General features: G+C 55.9%; 1 protein-coding gene across 2 annotated transcripts in view; it reads right to left on the reverse strand.

Moving 5' to 3' along the window:
- TRPV4 (transient receptor potential cation channel subfamily V member 4) overlaps nucleotides 1–11,844 on the reverse strand; it is a 36,302-nt gene extending 24,458 nt beyond the window's left edge. The window contains exon 1 of one of the 2 annotated variants that reach the window (XM_041729494.1): nucleotides 11,794–11,844. The gene's annotated coding sequence lies outside the window, so the exon portion shown is untranslated. Of the gene's footprint in view, nucleotides 1–4,292; nucleotides 4,311–11,793 lie in introns of those variants that run through there. The other variant, XM_041729492.1, reaches the window with a different exon arrangement.
- Between the last annotated feature and the right edge of the window lie 6,140 nt (nucleotides 11,845–17,984).

Consider the following 17,984-nt stretch of genomic DNA (forward strand, 5'->3'; position numbering starts at 1 on the left):
ACCCCCAGCCCCCAAGGGCCTGGCCAACAAAGCTGTTCCCATTTTCAGCTAAGGAAACTGAGGCTCCCATGGGCCATCCAGAAAGCAAACGGCCATAAAGAAGGCTTCTGGGGGTGCCTGGGTGGCTCAGCAGTTGGGTGTCAGCCTTTGGCCCAGGGCATGTTCCTGGGGTCCTGGGATCGAGTCCCACATCAGGCTCCCCACAGGGAGCCTGCTTCTCCTTCTGCCTGTGTCTCTGCCTCTCTGTGTCTCTCATGAATAAATAAATAAAATCTTTAAAAAAAAATAAAAGAAGTCCTCTGGATCCTAAGCCTGGGCTCCTTCCACACCCCTCAAGCATGTGTACACACCAGGGAGCATATGCATGCACATGCACACATGTGTACATACACGCGAGCGTGCAAGCACACGCATACACACACACACACACACACACACACACACTCACCTCGGGCTGCGCTGCTGCTCTGTGGCAATTCTTCCCCCAAATGCTACCCTGTTCTCTGTGGTCAGGGAAAGAGCTCACTCCCTGTTCTAATTTGCCCCGTAGGCTGCTATTACACGTTCCAGACCCACGCCAGGCTGGGGACGGGGGTGCGGGCAGGGAGAGAGGCTGAGAGCTCATGTGAATGTCCTGTCTGCTTCCTGGTCTTTCCCCAGTTGGTGTGCGCATGCGTGTGCCCAGGATGAGCCCTTGGGGGCTCACCCCTCCTGGGGAGGCCTTCACAGCTGGCAGCACCCAGCGGGGGAGGGGGGCACCCGGGGTCCAATCGAGGCCGTGGAGGCCTGGTATACCGTGTGTCACCACTGCATCCATGTAAAGCTGTGGATTTCACACGCTGTTTTAAGCACCGAGCACATCTTTTGAATATAAAAACCAGATGGTAGGGATGCCTAGGTGGCTCAGTGGTTGAGCGTCTGCCTTCTGCTCAGGTTGGGATCCCGGGGTCCTGGGATTGAGTCCTGCATCAGGGTCCCTGCAGGGAGCCTGCTTCTCCCTCTGCCTGTGTCTCTGCCTCTCTCTCTGTGTCTCACAGGAATAAAATAAAATCTTTAGGGGGTCCCCGGGTGGCTCAGCGGTTTGGCGCCTGCCTTCAGCCCAGGGTGTGATCCTGGAGTCCTGGGATCAAGTCCCACATCGGGCTTCTTGCATGGAGCCTGCTTCTCCTTCTGCCTGTGTCTCTGCCTCTCTCTGTGTGTGTGTGTGTGTGTGTGTGTGTGTGTGTGTCTCATGAATAAATAAATAAAATATTAAAATAAATAAAATCTTAAAAAAAATAATAAATAAATATAAACCAGATTGTAGTCCACGCAGAGAGAGGTTGGACAGGATGAATGGAGGGGGATCTGAATCTCAAAGCCCAAGAAGCAGGATTAGAAACCACTCATCTTTTCATTTATTCACCAAATGTTTACTGAGCACCTCCAGTGTGCCAAGTACAGGGGACATAGATGTGAACAAACCTGCAAAAAAATCCCTGCCCTTGGGATCCCTGGGTGGCGCAGCGGTTTGGCGCCTGCCTTTGGCCCAGGGCGCAATCCTGGAGACCCGGGATCGAATCCCACGTCGGGCTCCCGGTGCATGGAGTCTGCTTCTTTCTCTGCCTGTGTCTCTGCCTCTCTCTCTCTCTGTGTGTGACTATCATAAATAAATAAAAATTTAAAAAAAAATCCCTGCCCTCCTGGACTGACCTGGTAGGGAGCAGAGTAAACAGCTGGACAAAGCAGGAAGCAGAGTCATGTCCAGTGGTGTTCAGGGCTGTATAGACCAGAGAGGCTAAGGAGTGACTTGAGTTAAGGGGTGCAGAGATCCCGAGCAGGGTGAGGAGACACAGGGTCCCCAAGCCTTCCTCTCTGCCCCGACAGAGGCTCCAGGCTTTCCAGGAATACAGCTGAAAGCCATGCCTTCTGCTCTGAGGGACCCAGGGACTCGGTCTGGGGAGCCAAGGCCTGTCTCTCCCCCAGAGGGAGCTAGTAGGGGATGAAAAGAGTGTGTATTTGGATCAGACCGACCAGGGGCTTGGCCCACTGACCTTGGCTTGAGCAAGAGACTTAGCTTCTCTGGGTCTTGCTTTCCTCACCTGTCCATGGGGGATCTTAACTGGGTCGTTGTGCGAATTATAGAAGTTGAGTCAAGCACCTGGCACAGAGCAAGCCCTCAATAAACAGCCAACTATATGCTTGAGTGAACGGCGGCGGGTACCTTCTCTCAGAGAATCTTAGGTCCAGCAGGGGTGGAGGTCTCCTGGCCTCCCATCCGCCCCCTCCCCATGCACAGGGTGGACGAAGGGGTCCATCCTCACCATCACCGGTGGCTTTGCCTGATCTCATGGAAACTCTGGCTCATATTTGTCAAATCCCAGCCTCCTGATTCCATGACCCAGGAAAGCTGCTTAAATCTGGTGGCAAGTTTGGGCGTGCAGGGCTGCTCCACCCCAGGGGGGGATGAATTCCAGGGAGCTACTTCCTCCCAGTTCCCTCCCTCCTGAGATCGATTCACTCCAGTGGGCATCTAGGGAGTGCCACCTGTTTGCAGGGGGGGGCAGGGAAACATAAAAGATAGAGAGCTAACAAAAGAGTCTGGGGGCTGGGGGGAAGCACACGGCTTTTTCTCCCCTCCAGACCTTTGCCAAAGCTGTCCCCTCTTCCTCCCCTGGCTGGGTCCCCTCCCTTTAGACCTCTGGTCTAAACCAGCTCCCTTGTTGCTCATCCTTCAAGCCACATGTGCCTCCCTTTATAGCACTTTCCGTGATCAAACTTGGGTGTTGACTTCTATTACTCCTTTATTCACCTTCTCTTCTCTGGAGTTCCATGAGGGAGGGACTGCTTTAGGTCTGTTGTCTCCCCAGCACCCAGCACCCTGCAGAGGCAGCATGGGGCATCCAGAAATATTTGCCTTCTTGAACTGTAAGGCAGGGGCCCTCTGAGGTCGCCGGATGGTGCAGGCGTGGGGAGGCAGCGGGCATCCCGATGGGGGTGGGCTGCAGGAGGAGGGGGTCTGGACTGGAGCCGGCAAGATCCAAAGTGCAGAGACCAGAAAGGGCGGGGGGCACTGGGGGACCACGTGGGCTGAGGCATTGGGATAAAGAAGGCAGAGGAAGAAGAGATGGGTGAGTGGGAAGGGGGGATGCGTAGGTGGGTGGATGGTTGGAACCCTAGCCACATTCCCTTCTCGTTGAGACCACGGAGACCTGGGGGGGTGCTGGGAGCCTCCCACAGGGACCCAGGGTGCTTCCTCCTCCCTCTGTGCCCCCCCACTTCCTGTGGTCCCCTGGAATAAACATGACTCTGAGCACCTGTCATTCCAGGTCAGCCTTGGAGGAGGGGTGTGGGCAGGAAAGGGGTTAGGAAAACAGGTCCAGCAGAGACAACACCAGCTCTGTCCGACACCCGCCCTCAAGCCTTCCCAGTAAGGAAACTGAGGCTCAGAGAGGTACAGTCACTCCAACAGAGTTGCCCAGCTCCTGAGAGGGGGAGGCACGATTCACACCCATGAGCCCCAGAACCTATGCCTTCAGTGGACACTTTCCAAGGACAAGTTACTCCAGAAGGGAAGGAAGGGTGGAAGCAGGGGGAGGAGGAAGGGGACGCTGGGTGGCTGGTGGGAACCACAGGCCCCTGAGGCAGATGGTCAGTTCACCAGCTGTGTGGCCCTGGGCAGGTCACCTGGGCTTCCTTGCCTCAGTTTCCCTACTTGTACATGGTGATGGTCAGAGCATCTACCCCAGGGGACTGTTGTGGGCTGAAATGAGATAAATGTATGAAATACTGAGCCCAGGACCTGGGGGAGAATGCACGCTCCCTAAAGATGGGTTGTTCTTAGCATCCATCATCTATGTCATGTATTCTTATTATTACTATTAATTATTATCAGAAGGAGGATGAGCAAACAGATGGAGGGCTGAGAAAGGTATGCCTGTCTGGGAGGGCGGAGTGGCTGGGCCCAGAGCCTGGGACTCACAGCCACCCTGGAGCAGCCGCTGCTGGGAGCAGCGGGCTGGGAGCTCAGAACCTTGGCCAGGCAAAGCCTGCTGCCTGCCAGGCTGTTCAAGGCTCCCTGGCCCCGGGCGGGCGGCAGCAGCGGGGGGCATCAGGCCATGCCAGGCACCTTCCCCAGCCAGCCTGTATTTACCTAGCAGGTCTCAGCCCAGCCCTCTTCCTGTTTGCTTCACAGTGGCCTCCTGTCCGGGGCAGACAGAGCCGCAGTGTCCTGTCAGGGTGCCCCCACCACCCAGTAGAGCGCCCCTCTCAAGCTCACACCACCCAGGCGGGGCAAGGCTGGGGTGACTCACCAGGCCCCACAGAGGGCAAGGCTGGTGTGGCCACTGCAGTCCCTCATTCTGCAGGTCCTTGGCTTTCCCGGGCAGCCATTTACCTCCAAGGGTCTCGAGCCCTGGGGAGGAGCCATCGGGAGGTAGTGTGGCTGAGTGGTTTTAAGAGCATGTGCCTTGCAACACAAAAGGCCCCGCGCTGTGGGATTCCATTACAGGAGATGTCCAGAATAGGCAAATGCACAGAGACAGGGAGCTGATTAGTGCTTGTCCGGGGCTGGGAGGGAGCATGGGGATGGTGACTGCCAATGGGCTACGGTTTCTTTTCAAGGTGATGCAAATGCCTTGGAACTAGGGAGTGAGAATGTCTCTACAACTCTGAATACACTAACAACAGCAACAACAACAACACTGAATTGCACACTTTGAAAGGATGAGTTATGTGGTATGTGAGCTACATCTCAATACCCCTTCCTGGCTTGGTGATCTTGGGCAAGGGGCTTCCCTGCCCTGAGCCTCAGTTTTCTTGGCACAACACAGGAAGGTCCTGAGGATTAAACAGGTGTAAAGTGTCCAGCATGGGGTCTGGCCCAGAGCAGAGACCCGAGGACGAGGACGTGGTGTCCCTGTCCCAGGAGGCTCCCCTCCTTCCCTGTCTTCACCCCCTTCCAGCAGAGCACAGCCGCAGCATTCCACCCAATGCTCCGGCCCAGGAGAAGGGAACCCTCGAAACCTCAGGACCCAGCCCCTCTCCTGGAGGGCAGTCAAGCCACAGAGACTCCCAGGGAGGATTTGCTAGCCTCAGGAATGGCTCGACCAATGTTCTGTTCCCCACCTGCCACTCTCGGGCTGGGTGGCCTCGAGCAAGTCACTTCTCCTCTCTGGGCCTCAGTTTCTTTGTCTATGAAATGGGGGGAATATTTGAATTTAGAGTTATTTGTTGTACCATACATTCAAGCTTTAAAATAAAAGGTAAAATGACAGCTCCTGCCCCAGAGCGCTGGTAAGAGAACTGAATGAGATGACCAACAGTTCAGGATCATTCTTGGCGCATAGTAAGTGCTCAACGAATGGCAGCTGCTTTGGGGGAACTATTAACATGCTCTCTGCACATAGATGGATAGATGAGGCCCAGAGAGGGCAGAGTGGACTGGGTGCTGGGACCCAGATTTCCTGGCTCCAAGGCCAGGGCCCATGGTCGTGCTCCGAAACCTCACCTTCCAAAAGTTTTCTCACCCTACAAGTTCCTCTCTCGCCATCCCAGGAAGCTGAGAGGTCCCATTTCTCAGTCCAGAAGGGACAGGACCCCCACCCACCCATATGGGAATCCCTCCACTGCATTCTCACAGCAACAGGCCCAAGGTCACCAAGCCAGAGGAGCGAGCAGATGTCCAGGGAATGAATGGGAGTGAATGGGTCCATCAGGGACCAAAAGCATTTTGAGATCCTCTCTCTGCCCCAGTCCACCTCTCTACCAGCCTAGGGCCAACAGCAGGCTGTGTCTCTGGCTAAGTGCTTAAAATTATGGCCGAGGCTAGTGCCTGAAATCCCACCATTAGCAGGGTCTGCCCACACTGGAACATTCCACACATCACCTTCTCTCTGTCCTAATCCAAGTAATGATTCCAGAAGTCAGATATCATTGTCTCCATTCTCAAATGGGTAAACTAAGTCCCAGGAGAACAGAAGTGGGTGGCTATCCACCCAACACCTGCTCCGCACCGAGTACCTTTGCATTTGCCCCTCATCTGAGATGGGCATTATCGTGGTCCTCGTGTCATGCCGGCACCAACTGAGGCAGAGATGAGAGACCCAGGTGAGGTCACAACTCAACAAGAAGGGATTGTGGCTAGGGTTCCTACCATCTGCCTTGAAATCCATGTCAGTTCGTCCTTTTAGGGGGTCTCAGAAGCCCTCTCTCTGGAGCCCCCCTTCTAAACACCACACCCCTTGGAGCTCATCAGGCAGGGGGTGAGGTGGTGAGGAGCCAGGGCACTGCCGACAGACAGACTTGGGAGTTTGAATCTTGGCTCTGCTGCCGAGGAGCTGTGACCCCCAACAGATCACGTCGCCTCTCTGACCCTCCGTTTCCTCCTTTCTAAAAGAGAGCTAAGCACAGCACCCACTGCTGGGTTGCTTGGTCCTTGTGGGGCTCAGAGCCTCATAAAGTGCAGTCCCAAGGACCGTGTGCTGGATGATAGGAACTCTTCTGTTCCAGCCACCACTGAGTCCCCAGGGCCAAGACCTGGGCCTGGCACTTAATAGCTGCTCAAGATCTACTTGCTGAATGAATGAATGAATGAATGAATGAACTCACAGACACAAATGAGCCTCAGCCCAACTACCTACCTAGCTAGCTACCTTCCTTTCTCTCTCCCAACCTTCAACAGGTGATTTATTGAGCAACTACTGTGTGCTGGGCTCTCTGACCTGTGAGACCCACATCCCCCCATGAAGGTGACAGCAATTGGAAACCCATTTTGCAGAAGAGAAAATTGAGGCTCAAGGCGACCAGGACACTTGCCCAAGCCCACTTGGTCTGAGTTTGAGTAGGTGCTTTCTTCTGAAGCCCTGCCTTGTTGGTCTGTTCATCATTCTTCCCTCCCTCCCTCCCTCCCTCCCTCCTCCCTCCCTCCCTCCCTCTCACCCTCCTTTCCTTCCTTCCTTCCTTCCTTCCTTCCTTCCTTCCTTCTTCCTTCCTACCCTCTGTCTGCGGGTATTTCTGAGCCCCTTCACTCTACAAGGGGAGACAGAAAGGGCCGACGAGTCCCCGGCCTGAGGTCAGCTAGCCCCTTCCTACTGGGGTCTCCCCTGAGCCTGTGGGCCCCACGCTGGCCACATGGTGGAATATCCCCCCCTACACACCACACACACACACACACACACACACACACACACACACACACGAGGAGCCATCCCAGAAGGTGGTCAGCCTCCCGGTCAGCTGGGTGGACCCAGGCCACTCCACCCTCAGGGAAAAACAGGCACCAAAAGACTGAGGAGTCCTTTGTCCAGGGGGGAGTCAGGGCGGGCAGCAGGCAGGGCGGGCAGCCATTACTCACCACCCCAAGAAAAATAAGAGTATTCCCATTTGGTCAATAGCTTGCCTGTCTGCCCCCCTCACGTCCTCCTCCTTCTGTGGCCTTTCCCATCCTCTGACCTCATCTGGGGCGGACCCAAGAGCATTTATGGAGGGCTTCCTACAGCCCTGGTGAGGAATGAAGAAACATGCTCAGAGAGGTGGGGTGACCTACTTGGGTCACACAGCCAGCTATGGCCAGGGCTTGGGATGGAGAGGGGAAGTCAATGATCAGAAAGGGGCTCAGAGGCAGGAAGGAAGTCAAAGTCATGGTGAAAGTAGAGAGCTGGCCTCTCTTCCTCGTTCCTAGTCAGCTAAGGTGCCAGTGCAAGAAACCCAAGGGAAACCCAGGCACGGGGAGTCCAGGCTGGGGCAAGAATTGTGGCCCGAATTACCCAAGTCACCCTCCACCTGCCAGAGCTCTGACCTCCAGCACATCCCAGGCGGCAGCCCCAGGAAGAGAGAGGTTACACTACCCCTGAGGTCACACAGCAGCAAGTGGCAGAGGTGGAAGGTGGACCAAGGGTGGTGAGACTCCCAGAGGGGCAAGTCCTCTCTTGGGGCTCTTCAGGGACCCAAGGCGACCAGAGTCACTCAGATCCGGCTTCCACGTCCAGCTCTGCCAGGAGCTTCTCCCCTGGAGACTCAGTTTCCCCAGCCGTAAAATGAGATTCGGCCCTCTTACTTCTGCCCACGTCCAGCGTGGGCAAGGCTGTAACATCATCGAGGTGAGCATCAGGTGACAGACATTGGAAATGATACATGAAACGATCAGCAAGGTATGAAAAGTTGCCTGCTCCTGGCCCTCAGTCAATGCCCGTAAATATCTCGCGGCTGAAAAGGCATCACCCTTTGGCCAAATGCAAGTCTCGCTTTGCCCCGCTTTGCCCCTGCTCCCTTCCGCCCGCCTGCCTGGCACAGAGGGGCTCTCGGGGCGCCACAGGGACGAGCTGGAGGAAAACGCGTCCTGGAACAGGCCGGGGGAACAGGATGGGGGAGAAGCCGGTGCTCCGGGGCCCCATCCGCGCCTTGCACCATCCTGGCTAAGTGGGAACAGACAGCTCCATTTGACAGAAAAGGAAACTGAGGCTCAGAGAGGCCAGGTGACTTGCCCTGAGCTTCCCTGGGGAGGAAGCAGCAGACCTAGGATTTAAGACGGGGCCGGCCTGAGCAATCCGGGTTTTGCTCTCTCTACACTGAAGTCTCTTCTCCATGACTTCAGGTCAGGACAAATGGTGACAGGCCACCTTGGAAGTAAGTGAAGGGCATGGATTTTGGAATCAGGCAAACGGGGTTCAGATCCCAGTTCTGCCCCTTGCCAACTAAAAGACCCTGGGCAAGCAACTTCACTACCCAGACCTCATTTCCTTCCTCTCAGAAATGGGTACAATAATAGTTTTGTATCCAAATGTATTAAGAGTGTTTGGCTCAGGGCCTGGCACACAGTAAGTGTTCAATAAGTGCTCACTAGCATCATTAGGACTACTAATGCAGCCCAGGTTTGGCTAAAGCCAAGCAGAACCTTGCACCCAGTGCTCAGAGCAGCAGCTGTGGGGGCCCAAGGCCCTATCTCGAGAGATCTGAATTAATCTTTAACAGGTGAATTCCTCCCCAGATGGGTGAGATGTGGAGCATTCCAGAGGGCCCGCTGGCAGGCAGTGTTATCTTGGCTCCCAGGATCTGGTGTGTGACAAAGAAATGGAGCTGCTCTCTGCAGCCCAGTGATTTGGGGAGGGGCTTAGAATGTCTTTCCCAGAGTCAAATGGGGGAAACTGAGGCAGACAACAGGTCGGGGGGCCTGTGAGGGGTCGAGATGCCCCCTCACGCAAACTCCCCCTCCCACCAAGGAACAGGTGAAGGAGCTCGAAGGGCTGGGGCCTCCCGAAACGATGTGCTCACTCTCCTGGGCAGCAGACCTTTACAGAGCACCTGCCCGCGCCAGGCACGATGAGGCCAATTCTCACGGAGCTCTCTCCCTCCTGAGTCTCCTGCCTGCCACCCCTCTCCAGTCCCCATCCCGGGGGGCCTCACATCTCCTGCCTGGATGACTTCCCCAGCCTGGGGACCGGCCTCCCTGCCTGGCCCCCACTCTGCAGCCAGAGGGACCTTTCTAGACCACACATCTGGCATGTCCCTCCCAGCTTGGACCTTAGGGCTTCTGGGGCTGACCTAGCCCCTGCCTGCTGGATCGCTTGCCCTTCCTGTTGACGTCACACATTCCAGACAAACGGAACCATGCCTTGCTCTACAAACTCTCGTTTTACCCACCTGGCAACAGGTAGTAGTCAGGTCTTGGCTGGTGCGCTTTCCTTTACTTGAATGCCCTTTCCCCTACGTCTGCATTTACTACTCAAGGTGTGGCTCAGCCCCCTACCTTATTTTTTTTGTATATTTTTTTATTGGTGTTGGATTTGCCAACATACGGTATAACACCCAGTGCTCATCCCGTCAAGTGCCCCCCTCAGTGCCCATCACCCAATCACCCTGTCCCCTGCCCACCTCCCCTTCCACTACCCCTCTCTGTGTCCCAGAGTTATCAACCCCCTACCTTGATCAAGCCCTCCCTGATCTCTTTCCAGATGGCTCTCCCGCCTCACAGCATGCTCTCCTGGCCCCCATCCCACAGCGTAAATCTGCCAAGCATCTACCATGCCTCACCTTGCCAGGTGGTCACAGGTCAGGCGTGGGTGCCGCCTGCCTGGAGGCCACAGCTGACACAGAGGGCAATCCCAGTGTCGGGGAGGTGGCTGCAGGGGGCAGAGCCCTCGGGCCAGAGCCTGGCTGGGGTCCAAGGCTGGCATGGGGTGGGGGAGCTTTTCAATAGGGTTTGCTGGACACAGGTGGAGGTGGCTGAGGCCTGGTTCCCACCAGGTGAGGTGGCAGGAGTGCCCTTCCCAGCAGTAAGGCTATGGATTTCTCCGGGGAGCCCCAGGCACCTTCTCAGAAGCTCTCACCCCCACCCTCTTTCCCTCAGGCACCCATTTCCTACACCTGGGAACACTCCATGTCAAAGTGACCCCACCTAATCTTACAAACCTCACCCTGATTGTCCCAGGAGCACCACCTGCCATTCATTTTTGGGACCCCCTCCTCCGATTTACCAGCAAAGGTGCGAAAGAGAGAGGTTAGTCAAACAGAATGAACTAGAGAAATGAGGGCATGACCAATTGCCTTTTTTTCACCTCAGGGCTGTAACCACCAGCAAAGGCACGATGACGATGACCAATGACTGCAATGACACCGACTGAGATGGACTGTGTGTCCTCACCATAGCCCTGGGGTCACCCTCAGGCCACCCCCATTTTACAGATGAGCTGTCCTTCAGACAGCCCAGGGACTAACCCAAGGTCACACAGCAGTGGGGGGCAGGCAGGACAGGATGAGGGCTGCCACAGAAGCCCCACTTCTAACCCCACAGATGGCCTGGGCCTGACCCTTCTACTTGACCTCTCTAAAGAGATCACCCCTTCACCTTCCTCATTGGCGGTCGCAGAGTCACCCCCTCCTTGCCCCACAGACAAAGCGGCAAAGCTTAAATCCTCCAGTGGTTCTCAGCGTCCCCAGAACAAAGCTCACACACGACATCGCATGTCCCCAGCCCCAGCAGAGGCCCTGTAGAGAAGCTGAGCCAGAGAAGCCACAGGTGTGCCAGTCCCCTGTAACTTCCAGGGCACCCCCTGGGCACCAGGCAGGGAGGACTCTGGAGCCTGGCAGCCCTGGGCTTATGTTCCACTTGGTAACATCCCTGATCTGAGCCTCAGCTTTCTCATCCGCAAAATGGGGAGGTCAGAGGGAGGGACAGGCTGCGGCTGGGGCTGGGCCAGGTGGGGTGGTAGGTATGCCCCGGGCATGGCTGTGGCTGGTGTATCGCCAGGCAGGTGGGGAGTGTGGGAGGTCTCTCCCAGTCCTCCCGGACCTCCCGGGGGAATCTAGAGGCAGAGCTGGAGGTTAAAGATTGTCCTGCCTCTTGGAGGAAGAGCCATCTCTGGGCCTGACTAAGGCTAACTAAGAAGTGGCCTTTGGAAGTTCCAGACTTCCCATTCCCTCCTGCTTGCGCGGGGGCGGGGGGGGGGGTGTAGAGGGGAAACCTCTGAGCCCCCAGTTCCCCAAAATGGGGGTGCCCCCAACAGAGCCTTCTAGCTTTTGGTGCCTAGACCTGGATCTCCGGACCGGGGACCTCCCCATTCTGCAGACTGCGCCCCAAGGCCCAGGCCGGCACCCATTTCTCAGGGGATAAAACAGAAGCCCAGAGAGAAGGTGGCCGCCCTGAGGGGCACCCAGGGGGGCACCCAGCCTGGGGCGGGAGCTGGAGGGACCCCGCGCTCCCTCCCGCGCCCGCAGCCCGGGCCTCGGAGCCTCCGAGACGTGCCCAGGGGCGCGAGGGGGCCGCGGCTGGGCCGGCGCTCCCGGGATCCCCGCCCCGAGGGCCCAGGCCCCACTCACCTCCGGGACCGCGCGGCGCTTCCTGCAGCCCGGCCTCCCGGCGCCCGCCCGCCCGCGCGCCGCTCTCCTCCCCCGGCTCAGGTTCCAGCGCCGCGCGCCGCCCCGCTGCCCGCCCCGCCGATCGCCGCCGCCGCGGGGGCCCAGGGCGGGGGGGGGGGGGGGGGGGGGGGGGGGGGGAGCGCTGCCCGCGGGGCTCTGCTTGGGGCCCTGGGATCCCTCCCACCTCGGGGCTGCCCGGCCACAGGCTCATTCATTCCGCGGCCGATCCGGGATGCCCAGCCGGGCACCCAGTAGGTGATCAAGGTGTGTGGGGGGTGAGGGTTATTGGATGGTGAAGGTAAGGGGCTACGTGCGGTCTCACCTTCTACTCCAGCCACTTGAATGCCTCCACAGGACGGGCAGCTCACTCTGCTGGGACTGGTTGGAAGCCTAGTGGGCCTGAGCTCCAGAGCGGGGCTCTCTGAACCCAAGCTGTGGCCTTGTGACTCATCACCACCCGAGCGGCCAGTCTCTCCACCTCTGAGCCTCAGTGTCCCCGCTGTAGAGGGGGAGTAGCTATGTGCCCACCCCACAGGCCCGGTGGAGATGCTGGGAGTCTGTGCATCTCTTCTTTCTTATTAAACTGAACTGACTCCCCAAAGACAGTGGGTAGGGCCGTCCCCCTCAGCCTTCAAATAGAAATAGGTGTTGGTTCAGCAACCAGAAAGTGGAATTTTGAAATTGCTGGAAAGAGAGAGAGAATCTGAACTGAAGTGATGTGTTCAGGGCCACCTGCAGGGCTCAGTGGTTGAGCATCTGCCTTCAGCTCAGTGCATGATCCCCAGGTCCTGGGATCAAGTCCCACATCGGGCTCCCCTGCTTCTCCCTCTGCCTGTGTCTCTGCCTCTTCTCTGTGTGTCTCATGAATAAATAAATAAAATAGGTTTTTTAAAAAAAAGAAAAGAAAAAAGAAATGATGCATTCAAACTGCCAGTGTAAAACATTTACCAATATATATATATATATATATATATATATATATATATATATATATATACACACACACACACACACACACCTTAATAATTAACTCACTGAGCATGGTGGGAGAGAATCGTCAACTAAACCTGCCTCCCAGCCAGTTTGAGAGGCAGGGATTGTTGTGCCCACTTTACGGATGGGCCTCTGAGGCTTGGAAGGGAGTGAGGCCTCTCCAAAAGCTGCCCCCTCCATAATGGGGTGGGGAGGAGAAGCTTTTCCCTCTGGGTTTCCAAGATCTTAGAGCAAACAAGCAGCTATCTGGCTGTGATGAGGAATGTAAACAGAGGAGGGTCCCTCCTGCCTTCCCGAAGAGAAGGCCTCTCTCTGCTGGGGCTGGATCCGGCTGGGAAGCAGGCGAGCAGCAGGCATCTAGAGCCCGTTCCTGCAGGGAGGCCCCTCTGCAGTGAAAGGAAGGATGACCCTGGCTACTAGGAGGCTGGCGGAGGGGACAGAGGAGATGGAGAAGAGGAGATGGGGCCAGGGTTCCTACCTGCTCTTCCCTGAGAGTCGGCAGGGGGGCGGGGTGGAGGTGGCAGGAAGACCCAGTTCCCTACCGACCTGTGCTTCACAGATGGGGCACCTGAGGCCGCATGCAGGGAAGTGACTGGTCCTGGGCCCACAGGCTGGATCTTGGCTCAACGGGATCCAGCCTCCCCTCCCAGTGCCTGTGTCCTCATCTGGAAAATTGTACCAGTTTCCATGAGGCAAGGGACCGCATCTGTCTTGCTCACAATGGCAGGACCAGCTCCTGGCACTCAATAGGTGCACTTTAAAAGTACTGGTTGAGGGCAGCCCGGGTGGCTCAGCGGTTTCGGGCTGCCTTCAGCCCAGGGCCTGATCCTGGAGACCCGGGATCGAGTCCCACGTCAGGCTCCCTTCATGGAGCCTGCTTCTCCCTCTGCCTGTGTCTCTGCCTCTCTCTCTCTCTCTCTCTCTCTCTCATTAATAAATAAATAAATAAAATCTTTAAAAAAATAAAAGTACTGGTTGAGGGGCACCTGGGTGGCTCAGTCAGTTAAGTGGTTAAGCATCTGCCTTCAGCTTAGGTCTTGATCTCACGATCTTATCAAGCCCTGCATCAGGCACCCTGCTCAGAGGGAGCCTGCTTGTCCCTTTCCCTCTGCCCTTCACCCCTGCTCATGTTCTCTCCCTCTCTCTCTCTCTGCTCTCTCTCAAATAAATAAAATCTTAAAAAAAAATAAATAAAGTGAAAGTACTGGTTGAGCCGGAGGGAGGGGTGGGGGTGTGGAGTTAGTGTGTCATGGGGACAGAGTTTCAGTTTTGCAAGCTGAAAAGAGTTTTGAGGGTGGACAGTGGTGATATCTGCACAATAGTGTGAACAGCACTTAATGCCACTGACCATGCACTTCAAAATGGTTTCAGATGGTGAATTTTGTTTTGTGTATTTTGCCGCAAGGTGGGCGTCTGCGGGTGGTGGTGGAGCAAATGAGACCATAAAGGGTCTCTGCCTTGCAAGGAAGGGGTGAGTAGGAAGAGAACATGAGGCGCTCAAGCGGATTTACTGAACGTGAACCAGGGCCACTGCTAGGGTGTGACCGCCATTATTTTACCGTTTTTGTCATTGGTGAAGCTCTTTGGCCTCTGCAAAGGCAAGACACTCTTAACGGACAGAAGGAACATCTCCTCTTAAGGAAGGAAAATAATGTCAAGGCCTTTAGCACAGGCAGGACCCAGTAGAGGCTACATGGGTTCCAGAGCACCCTGGTAGGGCTCAGCCACCACCATGAAGGGAGGTCCTGGGCTGCCCCAAGGGTCCACACTGAGCAAGCACTTACTGTATGCAGACTCAGTGCCAGGCACTGGGAAGAGATCAAAAGGCCAGATGGGTCAGCACCTGAGGAACTTAACAAGGCCTTCAGTCCTAGGGACCCAGTTACAAAAACAAGAGGTGTGCACTTCACTCTACAGTTAGCATGGCTCTGACAATGCTGCCAACCCCGTTGTCTCCTGACAGCCTAGAAGGGAAGGATTCTTTTTTTTTTTTTTAAGATTTTAATTTATTTATTCATGACACACACACACAGAGAGAGAGAGAGAGAGGGAGGCAGAGACACAGGCAGAGGGAGAAGCAGGCTCCATGCACCGGGAGCCCGATGCGGGACTCGATCCCAGGTCTCCAGGACCAGCCCCTGGACTGAAGGCAGCGCTAAACTGCTGAGCCACCCAGGCTGTCCTTTTTTTTTTTTTTTTAGATTAAAAAAAAATTTATTCATGAGAGGCACAGAGAGACAGAGACAGAGACATAGGCAGAAAGAGGAGAAGCAGGCTCCCTGTGGGGAGCCCGATGTGGAACTCGATCTCAGGACCCCAGGATCTCAACCTGAGCCAAAGACAGATGTTCAACCACTGAGTCACCCAGGCACCCAGGAAGGATTCTTATATCATTTTCTGGAAAAGACACAGAAAGGCCATTCTCCTGAGATCCCCTGGCCAGCATTTGACCCCCAGCCTGACTGACCATACTCAGTGTAGCACAGGCAGTGGGAACACGGTCTCAAAAAGACAGACACTAGTAAGTGCCAGCAGGATGTGCAGGACCGGGAGCCCTCATACACCGCTGGTGGGAGTGTGAAATGGTGCAGCTGCCTTGGAAAACAGTCTGGCCGTTCCTCAAAATGTTAAATATAGAGTTACCATATAAGCCAGCAATTCCACTCCTCAGAATAAAGCCAAGAGAAATGAAAACATACGGCCACACCAACAACTTGAACACGATTGTTCATAGCAGCGTCATTCGTAATTGCCCAAAATAGAAACAACTCAGTTGGCCAATGGATGAACAAAATGTGGTATGTCTATACAATGGACTATTATCCAACCATAGGAAGAGCAAAGTATCGATGCTTGGCTGCACCATGGATGAGCCTGGAAAAGGTGATGCTAAGTGAAAAAAGTCAGAGAGACTTCAAAGGCCGCACAGTTTGGGATCGCATTTGTACGAGATGACCGGGAGAGGCAAATCTAGAGGCAGAAAGTAGATGAATGGTTGCCAGGGGCCGGGGAGAGGCGAGGCTTGGTGGGTGTTCTCTCAAGCACCTGGGGTTTTTTGGGGGGGTGATGACAATGTCCACAAGCTGCCAGGTGACAGTTGTGCTGTGGATAAAGTCAAAGCCACTGCACAGCACATCTTAAACAGATGAGTTGCACGGTATGTGAAATTTATCTGAATAAAGCTGTTACAAAACATTTGTTTTGGAAAAGAAAAAAAACAACAACAACGTGGTCCCTGGGGGGATCTGGGTGTGGCTCTCCCCTGGGTCTTAGCAGTGTGACCTCAGGCAGATGGCTGTGCTTCTCTGAGCCTCACTTTTTCCTCTGCAAAATGGGGACAGTGACCGCTCCTACCTGGCACGGTTGGGAGGATTAAGCCCCCCAAGTGCTCTGGAGGGCGGGCAGGGAAGGGACATGGAGCTGCCCAGGAACTGTCCCCTGTGGTCCCCACACTTTCGCCACCACGACCAACTCAACATCCCCTGCCAAGGGCTCTGACATTCACCCAACGTCCTCCCTCACTTTACTGTAACGTCTTCCTGCTTGTGATTCCATCAGCGATCTTGTTAGGTTGGCGCTGCTGTTCCCATTTTACAGATGACAACTATGGAGCCCGGGAGAGAGCCGGCATCGCTGGCACAGCCCTCCCGGACACTCCCAGGCGGAGACTTCTTTCCTCTCCCTGCATAGCCCATGCTGCTCCGGCCCCGTCAAATTCCCTCTTTCCCTTCACAGGAGATGCCTCGGCCCAGCTGGTGGCCTCCCAGCTCCAGAGCTGGGCTGAGGCCAAGGGCTGGTGGGTCCCCGGGGGGCCTGGCGTGGTTCTCCAAGTAGAGATGCAGCCGAGACCACCCTGTGCGGCCGGATTCCTCTGATCCAGGCTCTCAGCTCCTCCTCCCCACAGCCTTGAGGGGTGAGTATTCTCCAGCCCCTTCTGCAGTTGGACAAACTGAGGCTCCCAGCAGTGAAAATCCCTTGCCCAAGGTACATGCCAGTGATGCTGTCAGGCTTTGTATTCAAAGCCCGGCACTGTCTGAACCCAAATGACCACCCAGCCCCTGGCCCCTGGAGCGTCAACTGGCTCTGTGTGCCTCAAGGCTCCTCGCCCCTGACAGGGGAAGTCTGCTCACCCCCACTTGGATGAGACTGGGGAGTGTCGGGCTTTCGAGGTGACAAGTTCTGGCACCTTTTTGCTCTTTCCCTGAGAGTGTGTGGCACGGATGGGCTCAAGAAGAAGAAAATGCAGAAGAAACAACCGGGGAAAGTCGCTGAGGAAGGGCCAGGGCAGCATGTATGCACTTGCGCAGGCCTCTCTGTGGGCCAGGAACCAGATTCCTCCCAGCCACAGGACAGGGAGTGCGCCCAGAGAGGTGAAGGAACCTGCCAGAGGTCACACAGCCCAGAGGGCGTTGTGTCTGATCGTCTTCTCTGGGAGCCTGCCCCAGTAGACAGTAGGCCCCCCCATGAAATCACAGCCCCCCACATTTACCAAGAAACCACGGAGACCGGATACAAGAGGCTGGAGAGGACGCAGCTGGTTTGTCCTGCTTATGGCTGGTCCAGAGACAGGAGGCCCTGCCCTGCCACACACCTTCAATGAGGCCCTTCTGGAAGTCTCCCTGGGGCAGAAACCTGAGAGCAGGTGGGGAGGAAGCCCTTCCCTTCCCAATGACCGTTGCCATGGACACAGCTGCCCTCCTGTGGGTGTGGTTGGGCCACAGCTGCCCACTGGCATTTCCAAGGTAGCCTTCATCTGAAGCTGGCACCGTGAGGGAGGTGGGCATCGAGGCCTTGGTGCCTGCGGGCTCCGAGTGATTCAGGGCTTCCCCACTTCGGTCCCTGGGTAGGCTGCTGGGGGTGCATGGAGGCCCCTGGACTGATGGGTGAAATGGGCACAGTGAACTCCCACCTTCTGGAGAGAGGCCTGGGTTTTCCTGGAGGCCTGGGACCCTACCTCGCTCACACCTACATGTGATGAGGGCTCCATGCTCCCAGCCAGGAAGAGGCATGGGGCGGGGGCAGGGAGATAGCCTCTTTCCTGAGTCCAGGAGGAGACCCGTGAAGATCCTAGCAAAGAGCTCTGTAAACTGAATTGGCTTTGTCACCGTCTTCTCACAGGGGTTTTCCCTTGCTCTTAAAACAAAAACCAAAGTCACATT

Source organism: Vulpes lagopus, chromosome 14 (genome assembly GCF_018345385.1).
Source record: "Vulpes lagopus strain Blue_001 chromosome 14, ASM1834538v1, whole genome shotgun sequence".
Taxonomy (NCBI): domain Eukaryota; kingdom Metazoa; phylum Chordata; class Mammalia; order Carnivora; family Canidae; genus Vulpes; species Vulpes lagopus.